Genomic DNA, 22,557 nt, shown 5'->3' with positions numbered 1-22,557 from the left:
AGAGTCGCAACTGCAACTGAAGTAAATTGGTGCTGTTCTTTGAACATAAAAAATGCTATAAAATACTAAGTACTCTGAAAAATCGGGTGTTAGGTATCTCAAGTTCGGCACTCAAAATTAGTGAACATTTAACTTTGGCTTTAATCTCTCTCTGCCTCGGTAATATCACCTCTTAGGGGTGTTGTGAAGATAAATTCATTCATTTTTGTGAAGCACTCAGATACTTTGGTGGGATCACTGCAGAAATCCCATGTGGTAATTAATAATTTTGTATTCAGTGCAGGGTTTTGGTGTTGTGTGGTAAATAAAGCCTGAGATCACACAGTGAATGATGACAATAAAAAGAAATATTGCATAGCTAACCATTCAGTGAACGTAGTTCATTTTGTACACTGAATGAGTCCTGTGGAATAAACAGTACCTTAATTCTGGTATTTCACAACTTTTGAGTGCTTGAATGTGCAAACTTAATGGTCTTTTAACTCAGTTTTTTAAAAATAGAATACAGAAATCTAGTAAAAGACCATTCTTGCATGGTCTCTAAGACAAGACAGCTGCATGCACCATTTTTTAGGTGTAGAGGCTTTCCTGTTGTTAGTAGAGAAAATTGAGAAGATCAGTAGCGTCAGCTTACCGCCTGCCTAGCCAATTGCATGCCCATATTTGCATGCACAGTTACAGACAATTACATATGTCAAATGGCATAGTGTCAAACCTCTTTGTAAGTGGCAAAATTAGCTGAAAGATATTGAATGCTGCTGACCACTTGTGATTGGTCTGCCTACAAGTTGGGAAGTGATTACTTACTTTGAAGGGGAATTAAACTATGTGAATCAGGTATTTGGGGGCTCATTTTGTAAGCTTTGTGATCAGAGGTACAATCTGTATTGCCCTCAGTCTTACTCTGGCTATCAAAGTGCCCTACAGAGATCACAACATTCTCTGGGATGAAAAGGGAAGGGAAGATATCTTCTGATTCTAACTTCTGCCTGCCAATCACCTGTGCAGAAGGAGGGCCCCTTAGTATGGATTACTGGAGCTACACTCATAGAAACCCATTTTACAGGTAGGGGGAAAATTCCCTTTTCATTCAGTACCTTAGTGGATATAATTAACATTTTTAGTTCTAATTATAGTTTTTGTATCTCAGCCATTATGCTAATGGCGTTTTTCAGTAGTACGTGAGATTGCATTCATTATCACTGGTGAATTAAACCTTTATTAAAGAAAAATTCCCCCAGGTCTCATTCTGGAGTTAAGTAATTATTCATTTGGTTTTATCCTGGCAATTAGCTTATATACTGTAGCTCTCATTACTGACTTTCTATACTTCCCTGAATGAGATTAACCCACTATGGTAAATAAATGCCTACCAGTTTCCAGTGGGTTGCTTTTTAGGCACATTATGTAATAAAACAAGGACTCATGAAGCCATGAAAAAGCATTCTTGTTTCCAACAAACAATGCAGTAAAAGAGAGGAGATTATGATGGACATTTGGGACTCAAGCAGCAACAACAAAAAAGGGATTATGAAGCCTTCCAACAGAGCAATTCATTTTTATTATTATTTTTATTTATTCAGCTGACCTCTTTGCTGTGTAGGTTGTGGCAGATATTGCAACTGTATCTTTGGGGAAACAATATTGTATTAAGTTTATATATCGCTGTGGGCCAGAGATTCCATGTATCATTGTGTTCTAGTCTGGGGGGAAGATTATCACAGCTCCTCCAGGGACCAAAAACCATATGTGTAATTGGGTGTGATGGTGATTCAGGTGAAACACTTGGTTGCAAACACACCCAGAGAGGTGCCACTATGGGGAGTTTTGCATACTCCGCTTCAAAATGGGTTTTCAGAGACAAACAGATAAAGAAAGGGCTTTTGTCGTAAAAAGACTGTGGTTAAACTGACTCAGGGCCCCCTCTCTCTGATCTAGCAAATGGGCAGGACCTTCTGTCCAAGGGGGGCCCTTAACTCTTGCAGAAGAGTTGGAAGGACTTTGACCTACTAGGGCCCCATACACTGGTGGGTGACCTCTGGTAAACTTTGAACATGCATATAGGAACGTCTGTTGTTTTAATATATTTTCTCTATAATGCTTTTACCTTAAGAATAAATGTGCTTGCTCAGAAAGAGCTATGTGATAACTTTTAACTGCTAGCAGCACTCTGTTCATAGCCTTTAGAGAAAGAAAGCAAAGCACGTGAGCTTTAGGCGGACTGGCTTGCATAGCAACCTGCCTTACACTGCAGCCTTAAAACCCCTGGTTGGAAGGGAGGGAGATGCCTGTCTCCAACAAGACAGGTGACAGCTGGGGCTGGAAACCTTAAGTGGGTACCGTCAAGGGACCACAGAGGGGGAACACTGGTGCAGTTTATTCTGAAACTGTGACATAGGTCAGTATGCTTTATAACTGAGCTATGCAGTGGGCTAGGCCACATTTGCCCAATGTGAGCTTGTCGGCTTACAGACATTTCTTGGATGTCAGTCATACTTCACATTCGTTCCACTGAAAAACTGTCTGTCTAGCTACTTATATACCCATCCTCCATCATTATAGTTTCTGAACACTTCACAAACACTATTGCATTTATCTTCACAATGTCCCTCTGAGGCAGGGAAGTGTAATTATGCCTGTTTGACAAATGGGAAATTGAAGCACACCATGACTAGCTTGTTTACCAAAGGTCACATGAGAAAACTGCAATAGAGACTGGAATTGAACTCGGTTCTTCTGAGTTCTAATCTAAGGTCTTAAATACTGAGAGGAAGAATGTTCTTATATTTGCCATGATTCTTATTTTAAAAAAAATAGTTATATGTTCCAAAATATAAGTCAAATTATTAAGTCCTCACTCAGTTTAAACTTAGTTTTCACTCTCCTCCCCTTTCCTCCCTTTCCCTGAGATTCATTTCCACATGTAGGGACAATCATCAATTTTCTGTAATTGTAGCAAGAGGTTTTATAACATTTCCAGGCCAAAATATTTTAAAGATCTCTTAAATCAATCAAGCACCCTGTCTACCCATCCTTCACTCATGGACAAGATATAATAGTTGCACAAGGTCAAAACCTGAAGTACTACCTCAGACAAAACTGTAACTGACTCCATGGGAGTTTTGTCTCAAGAAAGACTTCAGATCTTGACCCTGAACAACTACTGTTTGCGAAATACAGATACAGCCTCCTTTATGCTATGAATCCAGTCAATTTGCACAGACAGGCAAAACTGAGTATAAATTTATGTTTGATAAGCATAATTTAATATCTCTGTTCCCTATCCTGGCAATATGGACAATATACCCACAGGATCTAAGAACCATCTCAAACAGCACCACTTTCTAGTCCAAATGCAAATTGCATTTCGTTGACTTTACCTTCAATAATAAACACACAGAGCACAGCCAACATAAAATAAACAAAAGAAAAATAATTTTAAAAAATCTCCTTCCCATTAGAGAGGAAAAGACCCAAGGGACAAATGCTAGTCACATCATTTAATGAACTCCTGGAAGGCACCTCGATAGTTTTTTGATATAGGTGGTCTAAGAAGCTGAAACTTAGTATAGAATTCAATGTCATTAATAAATATTAGAATAAATTATATTCAGAGTTATAGGCCACTCAAATACAATGGGAAGTACTGTGGGAACTAGGCTCCCTGAAAGGGGTTAAGAGGATTGCTTAGTCAATATTCCTAAAGTGTTTTGAAAAGTACTGTGCTATAGCTCATCATCATAATGGATTTGGATTGTGTGCAATAAGACTTACACAGCATTCATTTCAATATGAATGTGTTTTATAAATGAATACATACATCCAGATCTCTCTTAGGGTATAAAGTAGACACACAATAGGGTCAATATGGTGGCAGTGTTGAATACTTTGTTCTGGAAGACTTGGGTTCAGTTCCAATCTCTCACTCATTAGGTAGCAAATAGAGCACTATGGAAAGAATGTGCTCAATCCCAGCAAGAGAGTAAGGTAGTGCTTTTATGATGACCCCTTTTGACCATTGAAAAAGCAGTGTGTCTGGCCTGAAGGATGATGATGGTAGTTTTAAAGTGGAATTCTTCTCTGAAAAGTCATTCTATAAAAGTGTATTGAGGGGGCTTCTGTGTTTAAAGAGTATCAATTACCTCTTATCAAATATTTGTCAATTTAGGTGTAAAAAGTATTTTTTTCTACCAGCACAGCAAACTCTGCCTGGGTTCTTGAAAATCAAGCTGAGTGTTTTCCTCCTCCTTCTCACTATTATCAGTAATAGTAAAGATCCTCCAGGCCAAATTCTTCCCTCAGTAATACTTATACAACTCAGCTACTCTCTGTGGCATGATCACATTGTGGTGCCAGGCTGACATTGGATGGAGCTTAGTGGACTGTTATTATGGCAAAAGTTTAATATCATTCTCACATTTTAAACAACACACTGGTCTAGGAGTGTAACAGAAACATGAAACCTACTAGACTAGTAGCTTGCTGGCAAAAATGTGACTCAAAGCCAGCTAGCTTCTTGATTTGAGGTGTGCAAATACTTCACCTTTCTGTCCAAGGAAAATGGTCATTACGTTAAAGCAAATAAAGCAAAATTCTACTGGAGTTGAGAGCAGCACAGCACTATCCCTTTACTAGCTCTGCAACACTACCTTCTACTGTAGATGCTTACAGTTTAATAATATCTATAGTGTCTCATTTAAACAAGCAGGAGGAAGAAGCAGCTTTGCTCTCTTAAGGGAGGTAATACCGCAGTTCTGTTGAGCAGTAAAGGATGTAAAATCTCTGAGGGCAATGCACAACAGCAATGATAAATGTAATGACAAACTGGAACAGCAGGCCATATCTTTACCAGAGACTTTGGGATCTCTGTTTGGAGGCTCTTCCATTGTAGTAAGAAAAGGAGTACTTGTGGCACCTTAGAGACTAACAAATTTATTTGAGCATAAGCTTTCGTGAGCTACACCTCACTTCATTGGATGCATCCTAGGAGGGTCTATTTGCCTCGATGAAAGTTTCTACTCTGTTTCTCCATACAAAAGGAGTACAAGAATTGATCTATAGATGCCCTTTCCAAAAAAATATTCATTTCATCTGCTGTACACTGTTGTCCCACTCCCATTACTCTTGTGCTATGTTCATAAAATAAAGGAAAACATGTTAGTCGTTTTGATGCCTCCCCACATTTACTAGTCCTGAAGGTCCTGATGTGCTAAGTTGTTGCAAATGTCAATAATTTCTCCACACAGGTTTCTGCTTAGACATGGTTACTGAACCAGGGTACCTTCTTTCATCTAGATTAGCATCCTTGTTGCTGAAAGGGATGTAATGAGAAGAGCAAAATATTCTGCGCATGGTCTGTCTACTCAATTAACATTGAGGAACCTCTATGTCTCAAAGGTGTATTCCAGAATATGCCTACAAGTCAAACACCACAAAGTCCTTAGGATTCCTGTGATTCCAAAGGTTTTTTAGAAATAATCTAGGAAGTTGGTCCTCATCTTGAAGTTACTGGTGGTCACTTTGAATTAGGCTCTGGATTCTGCAGGGTAGCAGGCCTCTCTTGTTCTATTCACAGTTAAGACATTAAAAAGTCAGTATTTCCCAACCTTTAACACTGAGAACCTACATATAAATATAGGAGAAATTGTGGTAATCTCAGATACCAGTGTCATAACAATTGACAAATATTGATTTTAATGGTGACCATTATCATATATTTTCTAAAACTAGCAAATCTATTTAATGTCTGTCTTGAGTTTAGAGTTTACTATAATGCCCATCCCTGTAATTTATGGTTCACTATGTTTTAAAGTAATATCCTGAATTGCAATAACACCAGTATGACAAGTATCAGATCTTGGAGAGACTTTCAAAAAAATGGTTAGCATTGTACACTTTATAAAGCTAAAGATATGCTTGGGGTTTTGGCAGACATTTGGTGAGATGTTAAGGTACAGCTGAGGATTCTTGTTGCAAGGAATACTCAGTAGGGGGAGGGGATCAGGGAATAGATGTTTTTGTATACTATCTATTTTTTTTTTCCAGATTACTGTAAAAGGGATTGGGATTGGCAGGATACTATCCCATTCATGAATATCTTTGAATGATATTTGGTTCCAGGTGCAATATCACTATGGGTAGGTCTACACTGCATCTGGGAGCATGCTTCCTAGGGAGCATAGACCGACATTTGGTAGCTCTGCTTGAGCTAGCATGCTAAAAATGGCAGTGGAGCTGTGATAGCATGGGCAGCAGCTTGGGCTAGACACCTGAGTACATACCTGCCCAGAACCCCTGGGTACATATTTGGGTATAGACGCCAACTTCCCCTCATTCCCGTGCTCGACATCGACCCTGCCACTAGCCCCGCCCACACTCCAGCCCTTTCATGAGGCCCTGACCCCGCCCTCATTCCAACTCCTTTCCCAAAGTCCCTGCCCCAACTCTGCCCCCTCCGTGCCAGTATTCCAACTCCTTCCCCAAATCCCCACCTCTTCCCCGCCTCCTCCCCTGAGCACACCATGTTCCCGCTCCTCTCCCTCCCTCCCAGAGCATGCTCATGCTGCCAAACAGCTGTTTGGTGGTGGACGGGCGGGAAATGCTGGGAGGTGGGCGGAGAAGCGGGGACACGGTGCCCTCGGGGCGGGGAGGAGAAGGTGGGGCAGCGGGTGAGGGTAGCTTGGCTGCCGGTGGGTGCAGAGCACCCACTAATCCCCGAAGCACCCACGGAGTTGATGCCTATGTACTTGGGCAGGTAGCCTGCTACCCCACCTACACTGCTATTTTTACCATGTTAGCTAGCATGTGTCTGTCGGCCTACACTGGGAAGCACACTCCCAGCTGCAGTGTAGACATACCCTAAAAACCAAATTCTGTTTGCCTTTTATAGAGTCTAGGAATGGATTTCCTGAAGAAGAAAAGGAAAAAAAAAATAGCACCCTGTAGGTAAGATTAGACATACACTTTGTTGATCTACAGATGAAATGAAACTTTGGACCACACAGAACCAGAGATGGAAGAAAGGCCATTAAAATGACTTCCTACAAACAAATGGAAATTATTTTAAATAGTTTGTGTCAAGATGTCTACTTTTGTAGCTCCTAGAACTGGTCATAAACATTTTGATTGGAAAAAAAAATTTGGGGAATTTGGTCAAAAATAAAATTGTCAACAAATTGTTTGGTCAGAAACTCAAAATATGAACTTTTTTTTAACCTTACACAGAAAAACTACATTAATGTTGATTTGTCATTTTACTGACTGCTTTTCCATCTTTTGAATATCTACTCCTGGACCTGATTACAAATGGTCCAAGGTCTCATATCACCTCATTGTGGAGCCAAGATGTAGAGTCAAGAGCCACAGTTAACCAAGAAGTTTCCACTCCTGTTCTCCTTTTTTTTTTCTGCTGCAGGGATGCGAGTTATTTTCTTCAGTGGTTAGAATGTTTTACTAAAGAAGTCAGATGCTGCAGTCAAGTTTGAAATTTTAACTATAGTAGAAGTGTCACTCACAACTTTTCTGTTGCTAATGATTTACTGTTTTGATGGACATAGACTCAATTACTATTCTTTTCTCCTTAGGGTTTCTTGTCCTGAATGACTAATATAACTAAAGGAGAAAGGGGGAAAGGTACAGCACACATCAGTGAGCTTCCCAGTTTGACCTTTTGGTAAAAATTCCTAATGCCAGATACTAAGCTACTGTAAATCAGCACAGCTCTATTGAAGTTAATGGCGTGATCTCATTTCACACCAGCTGAGGTTGTAGACCCTGACTTTCTAATAGTATAGAATATTATTTTTACATATTTTAAAAATTATTACTTTATTCTTTTAACAGAAGAGCTTGGTTTCATGTGATATCTTCCATTCTCAATGATTCCAAATGCTTTATGAAGCAATGATTATGTGTTAGCTACTGGCAGTGTAAACAAATAGGTGGCAATGAGCAGCCATTATACACTCAGAAATACCATTAAACAGTAAGGGTGAAATCCTGGCTCTGTTGAAGTAAATGGCAAAATTCCTATTCCCTTCAATAGGGACATGCTTTCAACTCAGAAGAATATTTTTCTGAGACAGTTACTTAGGACTCTGAAGTTATCCCCTTTTCTTTTTGACTTGTGTATGCGTGCCATAACATGTGTAAATCCTACCAGTGCAATCACTGTGGATGATGAGAAACTGAACTGACAGCTCATCTGAAGGACTAAACCTTGGAAGTTCTAGCCCAGGTTTTGGGATCCTAGAACTTAATTCATATCCCAAAGACCTGAACCAATACATTTGTAGCCCACAGAAAATAGATCCATACCCTTTTGGCACCAAAACTCTCTGATTGGTAAAACTCCAGTATTCTTCTTTAAAGATGGACATGCACTAGGAAATTCTAACTGTTGATCATTTTTTTGAGTTCCTTAACTATGATGATGTTTATTCTGTATTTTTCAAATGCTATTTTAAAATATTTGTTTTTTTATTCTATTCAATAGGGAGATTTCCCTTCTAGGACTGGGTTTCACAGCTGGAACTACTACAGAAAAATATGCTTAGGCTTGGAACTGAGACATTACTTACAATAATTTTATAACTACAGTCTTTATAGTACTCATGGCTTGTTATTCAGCCATCACAATTGTATCACTAAGTGTTCCCACAGCATTTAGGGATTAAGAGTAAGGTTTCCATGGTAATCTTAGATTTGGTAAATGTTAAATTTCTCCCCTAAATGGATGGTAAATACTTTAAATAAATAAATGACCAACTGGCTGCTAGTCAGAAATATACTTGATTGGTAAAAGAAATAGAAATATACCTCTGGTATAAAAATAGATTAGTCTGTTGAGCCATAATACATTCAAAATCTGCCGAATCATGACCCTACTGATACTCAGTGTTAACAAAAGCTTGCTCCTTAATTATCTGATTGCATTCAGCTGCTGTTTCCCTCTTAAACTTAATTATAGTCCTAATAGCAGCTGTGCTGCCATTGTTTGTTGTAATTCATTTTCAAGTAGTTTGATTGGGTGTCATTGGTCTTCTTGACTAAATGTGCAAGGTTCAAAGTATCCACTGCCACTAATAGCCCTCATTTCATCCCAGGATTATACTAATTATTTATATAATTATATGTTATACATTACACATAATTATTATTTCTTAATGATAGTTCTACACCCAAAAAGATGTTAAATAAAAACTATATATAGTTTTATTGTCTCTCTCTATATAAAACTTTTCTGATAAACTCCATTTCCATATTAGCCAACAACTGCAATATCTTTCCATTACACTAAATGATTTTCATATTGTTCCCATTTCTATTTCCTTTCATTGGTATCCTTTTGTCTGTTGATCATTCTGCACATCTCTGGCTGTAACAGGTGTCCTATGCAAGTGCCTTTAGAGGAATAAGAATGTCCTTTATGTCCTTCAGGTTTTGTTGTGCTACTAGTAAACCATTAACAGGCCATACTTTGATGATTTAATGTGGCTGGGAGCTGGGATGGACTCCTGGGCTGGGGAGCTCTGGGGGATCCCCTGCCGCCCTGTAGGGCTGGGAGCTGGATTGGAGGGGGGGTCCCCCACCACCTGTGGGGGCTGGGGAGCTGTAGGAGGGTCCCCCCACTGCCAGCAGGGGCTCGGCTGCTGTGGGGCCCCAATGTTATGGAGGTCACAGAAAGTCACGGAATCCGTGACTTCCATACCCTCTGTGACATACTTGTAACCTTATATATGATCAAATATTTAAAGACTGCACCATAATGCATATGAACAAGAGGGACAAATTAAAGTTTCACGGGCAACCTTAATTCTGGACTTTCTTAACCTTTGGGTGTTTTAATTTGCAATTTTAATAATGTTAGTTTAACCCAGGTTTTTTTTGGGGTGTGTAATATTTTATAAAGTTTGGTCTCTAATTTAGAAAGATAAATATATCTCACTTGTTGGTATGCTACTTGTTAATATAGTCACCCCAAACTTTACGGCACTTCCAGCCACCATATATCTATATTAAGGGCATGATTAATTTTTCTTCTTCTCTTTCACACATGCTTTTTCAAATTATTGTATACCGAACACTTGCTATTGAAATCCACTGGATTCCAAGTATTAATCTGGGTAATGAGACAAGTCATCTGTTTTGATAGATGGTTTAAATGGATTATGCTATTAATTGTAACAGAGCTTTAATAGCATAATCCATTTAAAAGCATATTATATAGGATATATTTGCCAACTATCTCATAATCTACAATGTGAAAGTATATTTTAGAGTTATATACAACATTTAAAAAGTACATTAAGTACAAATTTTAACCATGCTAGGAGATCTGAAGTGCAAATTTCATAAAATACTTATGAAATGAAAGTATATTTAATTATATTAATAGATTAATTGATTATGAGGCCAGAAAGGATGATTGTGATAATCTAGCCTGACCTCCTGTATAACACAGGCCATAGGATTTATCTGAATTAATTCCTGTTTGAATTAGACCATATTTCACAAAATAAATAAATAAAATCCAATCTTGATTTTAAAATTGCCAGTGATGGAGAATCCATAAATACTCCTTGGTTCCAATGGTCAATTATCCTCACTATGAAAAATTTGAACCTTATTTCCAGTCTGAATTTATCTAGCTTCAGCTTTGTCATTGGATTTTGTTATACTTTTGTGTGCTAGATTAAGAGACCATTATTAGATTTTTGTTTCCATATAGGTAGTTACAGTTTGTGGCCCCTTAACCTTCTCTTTGTTAAACTAAACAGATTGAGTCTCTGACTATAAGGCATGCTTTTTAATCCTTTAATCATTCTTGTGGCTCTTCTCTAAACCCTCTCTACTTTTGTCAATACCCTTCTTGAACTGTGAACTGAATTGTGAACTGAACAGAGTATTCTGTAGCTGTTTCCCCAGTTCCAAATAGATAATATAAACTCTTTACTCATACTCAAGATTCCTGTTTATACATCCAGGGATTGCATTAGCAGTTTTGACCAGAGCCTTGCATTGGGAGCTCCTCTTCAGCTGGTTATCCACCATGATTTCTATGTCCTTTACAGAGTCACTCTTTCCAGGATAGAATCCCCCGTCCTGGAAGTATGGTCTATGTTCTTTGCTCCTACATGTATAAGTTTACATTTGCACACTAAAGCACATATTGTTTGATTGCACGCAGCTTATCAGGAGCTCCCGATCACTCTGAGTCCAGTTGTCTCCCTTTATCATATCTATGATTGTTCTTATCTTGGCTTCCCCATACTTCTGCTGTTTACCCTTCTTTTGGAGTCTAACTTTTAAGAGATGTACTGAGTACATGCCTCTTCCATTGATTAGTATCATGTAAAATAGTCATTGTGGTGGTCTATGTTTAATGCATAAGAACAGCCATAGTGGGTGGAGCAATGGTACATATATCCCAGTATCTGTCTCTGACAGTGACCAGTGCAAGATGCTTCAGAGGGAATGAACAGAACAGGACAATTATCAAGCGATCCATCCCCTGTTGTCCAGTCCCAGCTTCTGGCAATTGGAGTCTTAGTAACACCCAGAGCATGGGGTTAGATCCCTGACCATCTTGGCTAAGAACTGTTGATAGATAAGGTCATGGATGATAGGTCTAGTTCTTTTTTGAACGCAGTTTTACTTTTGGCTTTCACAACATCCAATGGCAATGAGACCCATGGATTGACTATGCATTGTGTGAAGTACTTCCTTATGTTTCTTTAAACCTGCTGCCTCTTAATTGCACTGGGTGACCCCTAGTTCTTAAGTTATATGAAAGGATAAATAACATTTCCCTATTCACTTTCTTCATGATTTGATAGACTTCTATCATACCCCCAATTAGTCATCTCTTTTCTAAGATGAATGGTCCCAGTCTTTTTAATTTTTCTGCCGATGGAAGCTGTTCCATACCACTAATAATTTTTGTGATCTTTTTTGTACTGTTTCCAGTTCTAATATCTCTTTCTTGAGATGGGGTGACCAGAACTGAGTGCAGCATTCCAGGTATGGACATACCATGGATTTATATAGTGGCATTATTATATTTTCTTTTTATTATCTATTCCTTTCTCAATGGCTCCTAACATTCTGTTAGCTTTTTTGATTGCTGCTATGCATTGAACAGAAGTTTTCTGGGAAGTATCCACGGTGGCTCCAAGATCTCTTTGTTGAGTGATAACAGCTAATTTAGATCCCATCATTTTGTTTGTGTAGTTGGGATTGTTTTCCAAAGTGCATTTCTTTGGACTAATCAATATTGAATTTCATCTGTCATTTTGTTGCCCAGTTACCCAGTTTAGTGAGATCCCTTTGTAACTCTTCGCAGTCAGCTTTGGACTTGTATATCTTGCATAATTTTGTGTCATCTGCAAATTTTGCCACCTTTGTTTATCTCCTTTTTCAGACCATTTATGAATATGTTGAGCAGCAATGGTCCCAGTACAGATCGTTGAGGGACCCCGCCATTTACCTCACTCCATTGTGAAAACTGACCATTTATTCCTACCCTTCGTTTCTTATCTTTTTAACTAATTACTGATCCATGAGAAGACCTTCCCCTTATGCCAGAACTGCTTACTTTGCTTAAGAGCCCTTGGTTTAGGACCTTGTCAAAGCTTTCTGAAAGACTAAGCAGCTGTATCAACTGGATCATCCTTGTCCACGTGGACTCTCAAAGAATTCTAATAGATTAGTGAGGCGTGACTTCTCTTTACACAAGTCTTGACTCTTTCCCAACATATTGTGTTTGTCCATATGTCTGATAATTTTGTTCTTAATTCAACCAATTTTTTGGTACTGAAGTTAGTACTTCTGGCCTGTAATTACCAGAATCATCTCTGGATCCTTTTTTAAAAATTGACATTACATTAGGTACCCTCCAATAGGTTATATATCACAGTTAGTAGCTTTTCAGTTTCATATCTGAGTTCCTAATTGTTCCGTAGTGCTTATTACGATTTAATTTACCAATTTGTTCCAAAACCTCCTCTGTTGACACATCAATCTGGAACAGTTCCTCAGATTTGTCACCTAAAAAGAATGACCCCTGGATGTGGGGATCTTCCCCATATCCTCTTCAATGAAGACTGATACAAAGAATTTATTTAGCTTCTCTGTAAGAGTCTTGTCTTTCCTGAGTGCTTCTCTAGCACCTCAATCATCCAGGGGCCCCACTGATTGCTTGGCAGGCTTCCTGCATCTGATGTACTTCAAATATTTTTTTGCTGTTAGTTTTTGTGTCCTTAGCTAGCTGCTCTTCAAATTCTTCTTGGCCTGCCTTATTACACTTGCCAGAGTTTGCTTCTTTCTATTTTCTTCACTAGGATTTGACTTCCAGTTTTTACAGGATGCCTTTTGGCTCTGTCTCTTTTACTCTGCTATTTAGACATGATGGAATTTTTTGGTCCTCTTACTATTTTGTTTTGTTTTTAATTTATTTGGCTTATTCATTTAGTTTGAGCCTCTATTATGGTGTTTTTAAATAGTTTCCATGCAGTTTACAGTACTGTCACTCTTGTGACTGTTCCTTTTAATTTCCGTTTAACTGGCTTCCTCATTTCTGTGTAGTTCCTCTTTTCAAAGTTAAATGCAACTGTGATGGGTTATTTTGGCATTTCCCCCCTTCAGATATGTTAAATTTAATTACACTGTGGTTGCTCTTACTAAGTGGTGCAGCTATATTCACCTCTTGCACCAAGTCCTGTGTGCCACTTAGGACTAAAGCAAGAATTGCTTCTCCACTTGTGGGTTCCAGCACAAGCTACTCCAAGAAGCAGTCATTTAATGTGTCTAGAAATGTTATCTATGCATCCATTCCTGAGGTGACATACCCAGTCAATATGAAGATAGTTGAAATCCCCCAGTATTATTCCTTTTCTTTTGCCTTTGTGAAACAAAAAAGACATTGAATAAACCCAACTGACAGAAAATACACAATAATATATGGTATATTGCTGCAGAAGTCCAAAACACACTAATACACATAGAAAAACAAGTTTCTAAGCAGTTTTACAAAGCAAAAACATGAAATTACATAATATTAATTTAGCTATAGGAGGAGTATGAAAAATTTAGTATTTTATTCAATAGTGAGCACAAGTTCAAATATATTATTAACATTGTTTTTGTTTCCTTTGAAAAATCTGATATTAAGAATAATTACCTACATTTAATATTATCTTAATTGTATTATTAATAATGATAAACATTTGGAACTAAGTTGGCTTGATTTTCCCTGTCTCAGTTGTTTGCAGTAGAAGCTAACTATGAATGCTCTGTGAACAATTTTTAGATCATTTCATTGACTACAGAACAGCAGGGATAGGTAAACACTTTAGAATAAAATTACAGCAACTAGTTAATTTCACGGTAGCATAAATTTGAGTCTTTACTTGAAAAAAATCTAGATCTTTGGTTTACAAAGAGGTACTGAACATGAACAAACATCTTTTGATTCCAATGCTGTTTTGAAAGATTATTTACAAAAATACAGATAATATTAATAAAAAGCAAAACAAAATGATTACCCCTGTATTCTGATTAATCTTCTTGAGATGCCTGTTATGTTCATATTAGATCAGGGGATCTCAAACAGGGGGTCATGAGGTTATTACATGGGGGGTCATGAGCTGTCAGCGTCCACCCCAAACCCCGCTTTGCCTCCAGCATTTATAATGGTGTTAAATATATAAAAACATGTTTCTAATTTATAAGGGGAATCACACTCAGAGGCTTTCTGTGTGAAAGGGGTCCCCATTACAAAAGTTTGAGAAACCCTGTATTAGATCTTAACAGAAAAGGATAGGTCACAAATTAAATATGATTTTTATTTGATCAGAAACCAACAGGATAAATTAAGGAAGAGATTTTTAAAAAAACCTATAAGGGTTTAGGAGCACATTTTCAATTAGGCTTGCACTTCTAAATCGTTAGGTGCTTTGCAAATCACCTCTTAAGGTTCTTTTGGGTGTGATCTGTTTTCCTTTTAGGCCCCAATCCTGCAAAGATTTATACAGGTGCCTCATGATATACATTGTAAGTAGTTCCATTGACTTTAATGGGCCTACTTGCAAGCCCCAATTCAATAATCCATTTTAGCACATGCTATTCAGCAAAACACCTAAGTATCTGCTTAAGTCCCACTAAGGTTAATGGCCTTCAGCATAAAGTTAAAGTTAAGCATGTGCTTAAGTGTTGTGCTGAATAGGTATGGTTTTGTTTAACTAAAGCCACCACATATAAAACAAAGTAAATGTGCAGATCATTTGCAGGATCAAGACTTTGGTGTTTTTGTAATTACTACAAAAAGGAGAATAGCCCCCTTCTCCATAATTCAGTAATAATAAAAATAATACTTATTATTATGCATTTAGATATTTATACAAATGCCCTACCAAATCTAAGACTGTAGCCCTCATTTTCGAGCTTCTTCTCTGTAAAAAGAAACACAGATATTGACTTATGTTAAGGCCATAAAGATTTATTGTTTTTAGAGACAAATTGTGACCAAGGCAATGCAGAGATCAGTATTTACTTCAAGGGATAATAACTCTGGATGTTCACCACTACTTGATATCACTCTGTATACTATTACATACCTTCTCAATCACCTCATAAACATCTGGAAATCTTTTTTTATAGCTATTCCTTTATTAACTGTAACATTTTCTTTGGACAGCCTAAAAGAGAGTGAAAGATTAGCAGTCCAATCCAGCTCTTATTTAAGTCAATGGAAAGAACCTGAGTCATCTTTTCTCTGAAGTGAACATATCCAGTTCTCTTTATTGTTTTCCCCATCATTTTAATTTTTTAGATGTTTTATAATTTGTGTGACTATCTGAATTCTCTCCAGTCTGTCTTTTGTAATCAAAATTGATTATAGTACTTAATTTTGTGGTCAAACCAACTGGAGTTGCTAATATTCCTATAAAATGGGTAATTCCTATGTCCGATTATAGTATCTTTGGCACTTTCTGCATTTCAGGAAAAGTAGCTCAAATTAAATCTTTCTTACCCATCCCAGCTAGTAGCACACCATTAAACTGAATTAAATATAGGTAATTACTGTCAAAATATTTTTCCTCTGATTGTACATTGCCTGAATATAATTAAAGTGTTTTTAAAGCAATTATAACCCATTGTATGGTAATTTTACTTCTCTTAATTTACATATAATATTTTATTGTATTAACAGAATCTAACTCAACATTTTGTGGTTTGACAAAAGCTTTGTATTGTTGACTCACATTCAATTTGTCTGCCATTCTATACTTGTGAATTTGAGTATCCCTTCCTGTGTGAACCACATTATATTTGTCTTTAATGAATCTTATTTTATTGATCTTTTTGTCCATGATTCAAGATGGCTTATAATGCTGTTTGGCCTTATCCTGAAAGTCCTTGTGTGGTATACAGCAGTGAGCGCAAGGTTGCTACAGTCCAGCACAAGTGTGAATTAAGCAGATGAATGATCCTGCTCCTATTATAGTGAAAAACAAAACTCCCATTGACTTCACTGAGCAGAAATTAATCTCCAGCTTTCTGTACCCACACTACCCTGTTCTCAGGAATGTAGGGTATAAAAGGGGCAGAGGATGGGTGTCTGTAGAGACATTGACTTAAGTCTGATCTTATGTCATGCAAAAAGCTATTCACTCTTTTCTCACTGGCACTAGGCAGGAGTAATTTGATTGATATACCCTAGTGCCTTCATTAATATAGGATTGTGTTCTCCTGAACTATTTGACCCAATCATTCCTTTTACCTAGTGTTTGCACATGCAGTTCCACATCTGTGTTGTGCATTATCAAGCCCTTTGTGATTCTTCATAGCTTCATGCCATACATAGATATGAACAATGTACTCACCACTGTATCCTCCAAGCTATTAAGAAAATATATTGAACACCAAATGGTCCAACTGTCCTCTCCTTTCACCTTGACATGAGCCATTACTAAAATATGTTCATTTTTTTTAGCAAAATGGTGATCTACATTTTGAAATTGTTGTGTGGAACAGTATCTCTTGCTTTACTATGGTAAATAAAGGGGCCACATTTTGTTGGTCCCACTGAGTTCAAATGGGGTTTGCAGGGTTGAACTAGAGGCTGTAACTGAAACAGAATTAAGCCCTGTAATAACAATACCTAGCTCTTAAATAGCATTTTCCATCAGTAGATCCCAAAGCACCTCACAAAGGGTGCAAGTATCATCACCCTCATTTACAGATGGGGAATCAGGCACGAAGAGGGGAAGTGACCCTCCTGAAGTCACCCAGTAGGCTAGTGGCAGAGCTGTGAATGTAACCCAGGTCTCCCAACCCATCATCCAGTGGTCCATCCACTGAGCGACGCTGCCTCCACTGTACAAAATGCCATGTCCTCCCTTTCTCCACTAAACGTGTTTTCTTGTCAACAAACGAAGTAAAAGGTTCTATTGTGGGGTTTACGGCCCGGGCCAGCGTAATGGAGGTACAGCAGCAGTAGCTGGAGGCACTCCACCTGCAGGGTGCTGGAGCAGGCAAAGTAGGAGAGAACTCAGAATCTGGTCTTACAAGTTTTTAGAGGTGTAGCATTTCCCCTAGCACCATCCTCCAACCACCAACTGGTGGGCATAGGCAAGGATCACTAACCTCCTATCCTAGTCATGTTCCCTCTGGAACGTGGGGTGCTTGTGGCTGGACTTGCCTGTGTCCGCTGCACATGAGAAGCACAAGCATTAACATTCTGACGGCTTCCTCCGTCAGTATGCAAGAGATCAGGAGGGGCTCCCTGTTCCCTCTCTTCCCCCCCTACGTATATCAGCAAAGAGGCAGGGAGATTCTCATCCGAAAGTGTGCTGATACTGTAACTCACATACACGTGTGTGTTTGTTCTATAGTGATACGCTACATATAGCTTTTCCTTATGCCATATACAATTATTTTCCCACCATGACAGAAAACAAAACATGGGCGACTAGCAAGAAGAGTAATTTAGTTTGCTTGGCCTTTTCAAAGAAAGAAATGGAAGACTGGTATTACCTATCTGGGTTCAAATTTAAAAAATGGCTTTCAAAACAAAAGACAATTTAACTGTTGGGCTTCCTGAAAGAGCAATCTTTATTTATAAAGATGTAGAAAGTGTGTTGTTTCATAGAACATCAAAATAATGGAAATTTCTTACCAGTATTGTGAGAATAATTTAATTAACCCATTCTTTATCAAAGAGTTTTAGGAACAGAATGGTCAGGGAATCCAATTTTAGATTTCCTAATGAGCCCATCTGTGCCAAGCATTTAGATGTTTGATTAGAGAAAAATATGGTTTCCTGGTCTCCACATCCTTGAGGGAACAAAGGGAATGTTGTTTTGTAATCTCACAAGCCTGAGCACGTCAGCAGTTACTAGTGTTGCTTTCAACATGGGAGAACTTCCTGACAGGAAAAGGATTTTTCTAGCTGTCTGAACCAATAGAAATCAGCATGTTTGGTATAATAAACTGGCAATTGGTGCTTAAATGATTTGTATAACTGCTACAATTATAAGCAAGAAATATTCTCATACACACGCATCAATCTATTTTTGTCTTCTGCTGTATGTTGTAAACTTTCTTAGTGTGCTATGCCTTCAGTTTAAAATCTAATATTTAACAGATGCAGAGAGATGGACCTAATGTTGTTTACTGTATGAATGGTGTGAAGGGGCATTACAAAAATTAAGTTTGCCACCCCGAGAGCTGGGAGGCAATGAGGGAATGGAAGAGTGGATCATTCGTCTTGAAGTTTGATAAGCGCTGGGTATTGTATTTTCCAGTACAAATTGAGAGTGCCTGTGGGGAAGTTACATTGTGTTAGGGTGGTTAATGGTAGTGATGGCACTGAGCAGGAGGCTCATGCAAGTTAATATATGTGATAGACATGTTTTGTCCCTGCCAATCCAAATTTTTACTATTTATCGCCTTTGCCAAAGGTTTGGGAGCTGCTTACAAATTGACTTCTTTGCTAGCTAGCAATTTGAATTTGAATTGTCTGTTCTGCAGTTCCCCTGGTATTTGTTTTTTCCTCTCCTTTAAAATAGGTAATATGTTTTGTCATTTTTCCAGTTCTGGGATCCTGGCTGTACTTTGTTAGTTTTCAGTAATAATACACAGTCACTTTCATACTACTGCTGCTAGTTTCATTAGCTCTCTGAGATGAATTCCATCTGATTTAGTGAACTTTCTTCTGTTACAATAAATCTGGTGTTTATTACAAGATCAGCTATTGTTCTTCTTATTCAGCTTAGCCTGGATAATTCTGTTCTCCTTTACTTTTTAGAAAGGTGTGTATGAGTTTGGGTGAACTAGGTGTTGTTAGTCTGGATAGGAACTGATAGTCTCCATCGATCACTTTATAGACTGCAATATTTTTAAATGTTTATACTGGTACGTGATGAGGACTGCCAGAATAGTCTGAAATGTTAACATGTTGTTGTCTCTATATTAAAAATGAGTAAACGTGCCAGAACTCAAGGTATCTATATTTTTAATATGTTGCCGTTCACTGAAGTGAAAAAAATAAGACCTGGCTGTGCTATTAATAATAATTACTCCTGTGGGAAGATCCTCAGCTGGTATAAATTGTGGTAGCTCTATTTAAGTCACTGGAGTTGTGACAGTTTACACCAGCTGATGATCTGATGCTGGGTTTCAAATTTTGGATTGTTAAGTACAAAGGAATTTGTAAATAGTAACCAGGAAGTTTTATTCAATGTTGTTTCTTAAGTCATAAAGCCATTTTAAAATACAGCGTTATTGACTGTAACCCTTTGCATGGCCTCTCAGTATACCTGCTTGATTAGTCCTGCAGGTCATGTTCTTAGTCAAGTTTTAATAAACGTTTTGTCCTTTTTCCTCGTCATGTACTATAGGCATTTAATTATGATATCAATGATCCTTATATTTATTTTCCTAGATCGTATCACTCAGTGACATCCCTCTGAAATGCTTTCTTAGCAGTTTTGCCCTTCAACTGTAACTCCTGTTCCTCTACTTCTTCATTAATGATCTTGGAGTGCTTACATTAATGCTTAAAAGAAAATATTACATGTAAGATAGTTCCATTAATTTAGGAATAGGGACAGTCTATTTAGAGTCCCCTTTCCTTGTTCAAGGAGGAGAACATTTTTCATTTTGATAAATGAGCTGTCTTGTTTATAATTTTTTTTACTAATGAATAGAAAATAATTTGTTAAATAAAAATGGTATGACAAAAAAGTGTGACATACACTTATTTCATACTGAAGAAAATGAATGCAACATGAAGTGAGTTTACTGAACTGTGACCACAAATTTTAAAAGCTCAGATTTGAGAGCTGTGATGCCGTGGAGTTTAATTGTTAACCGGATACAGATTTTTTTGCCTCTGATCTTGGTTTCAGTATAGCTCAGATGGCTAACAACCAAAAATTATCCATGGTGGATGGCTGTGCAGTGGCATGAGATGCTTTCTAGTGGATGCCAAAGTTGTTCACACCTAGAAGCCCAATATTACCACAGTTGATAGTCTTGAAGGTGGGTTGTGTCTGGAGACTAACTGGTATGGGGAGTGAAATATCCCTCGCAGTACTTAGATGTGTTTCCTCCTGGCCAATACTGCCAATCTAATATGGAGAAACTTACACCACTTGCCTGTACTGTATGCAAAGATAGGATTGTAGTTTCCTGAACTGTCAGTCTAATGCTTTCAACAAGCATCCAGTTCACTTAAAAAATAAGCTGGTAGGAAATAGTTCCCAACGTATTTTAATATTGTATAATTCTGTGAATTATTGTGTCTTAAACCATTGAGTTATCATTTTAGGATTTATTACTTTTCTTTTTCTAGAATTTACACAATATGCTTAATATTATAAAAAACAAAGTGCATTCACAGTATCTGAAACATCTGCCCCATCGTTTCTCTAACTTTAAACACAAAAGAAGTCTTTCTCCTCAAACTGAATACCAACTCCAATGTTGCCAACTCCAATGATTTTACCATGATGGCATGATGTTCTGTATTTCAGAAAGGTAATGGCTTTAATAGATTGCATGAGAATCTCCGCTTTTATTAAAAAAGAAAGTAAGCATCTAGCCCTCATGGTTGAAGAGAAAAGCTGAAAAACAACAAGCAAATGCACTCTAAAGGGTAAAAACAAACAAACAAACAGACGTCAAATAAGAAGAAACCAATATCAATAAATCTCACGGTATTTAAGTCAATATCGTGATTTTGGGGAAGGGCCTTACTCATGGTGTTTGAATGTTCGGAGGCTGGAATTCCACAATGAGAATAGAAGAGAGCTCTTGCACCCTGCTGTAAAGATCAGTGAACTGAAGCACTGTCAGTTCAGCCACGTGAGTTGTGATACCCTCAGCCCTCTTTTGGAGGTGTTTTGTCTACTGTATGGTTAGCGTTTTTTGGCAATATTCATTAAACACCATGGACTTGATTCTGCACTGTGCCAAGGCGTGGGTGCAGCATGGGGTAGGATGTGTCAAAGAACTGGTCACAGCTCCTTCATTCTCAGCTGCCATGCCCAATATGAGTTAAAGCTACAAGGTGGAAGCTTTAACATACACCATTGATTTAAGGTTCCTCAAGTACCTTAAATCAGTGGAGAATTGGGTGCGCTGGAGCTTCACTCTGTCACACCTACTCCCCTGATGACATCCCTTCTGAACCCCCAGAACACCCTTGACCTCCCTTACACCAAAATCAATGGGCCAAGTTGGACTGCTAAAGGACTGAGCCAGGGAGGGCTGCAGGACATTCTGGACTTATACCCTAGAATGGGTTTGTTTGTTTTCACAAGAACTGTGTGAGACTCGGCCAGAGGGCTGAGTCACCAAAGATCTGCCTGACAAGCGCAGCAGCCGGTGGGGCACCAGGAGCCTAGAAACTGAGGAAAAACTGATTGAGGCAGGCACACACACGCTCAACCAGGGGGTACTTGAAAGAGGTGGGGGCCACCCCATTAAAAGTGCCCATTCCTATTGACTTCAACAGAAGAACTTGTATGAGACAGTTATAGGACCAAATACTGTTGGTCTTTTTGATGTCAGTGTTATTTCATTTTGTTCTTACCATATCTTGTCAGCAACTGCCCATTTTAAATCATTGAAGAGACTGACTGCTTGCTTGAAGTTGTAGCTTATCTTTCATTTTCTCAAATAATTTACAGGCTGAAGCTTGAGGTAGTGCTGTTCATGACCAATTCACAGAAAGCATCTAGCCTGGGACTTTCAAAGGGAGTTATGCACCCAACCCTCAGAGATGTTCAACCCCTTTGAAAATCTCAGTCCTGAAAATTAGTATTGTGTGAGGAAACATATTCAATCACACTATCTACTAGTGAGCATCATTACGGAATAAGCTTCTGTATATAATACCAGTTTAATTATTAGAATACTACTAATAAAATATCCCTATGAAGAATCCTAACATTGTGCTATATAATGCTTAATGGCCAAGATCATCATAAGGTGAAGCTATCCAAATTATAAACCTTTACAATGATTGTGAAATCACATGCATTAACTGCG

At 38.0% G+C, this 22,557-nt stretch overlaps 1 protein-coding gene across 1 annotated transcript in view; it reads left to right on the top strand.

Annotated features, from left to right (window-relative positions):
• The window catches only part of IQCM (IQ motif containing M), a 118,515-nt gene that overhangs the window by 54,381 nt on the left and 41,577 nt on the right, over nt 1–22,557 (top strand). The window lies entirely within an intron of this gene.

Source organism: Eretmochelys imbricata, chromosome 4, assembly GCF_965152235.1.
Source record: "Eretmochelys imbricata isolate rEreImb1 chromosome 4, rEreImb1.hap1, whole genome shotgun sequence".
Lineage (NCBI taxonomy): Eukaryota > Metazoa > Chordata > Testudines > Cheloniidae > Eretmochelys > Eretmochelys imbricata.
This window is presented reverse-complemented; position numbering and strand designations above follow the sequence as displayed.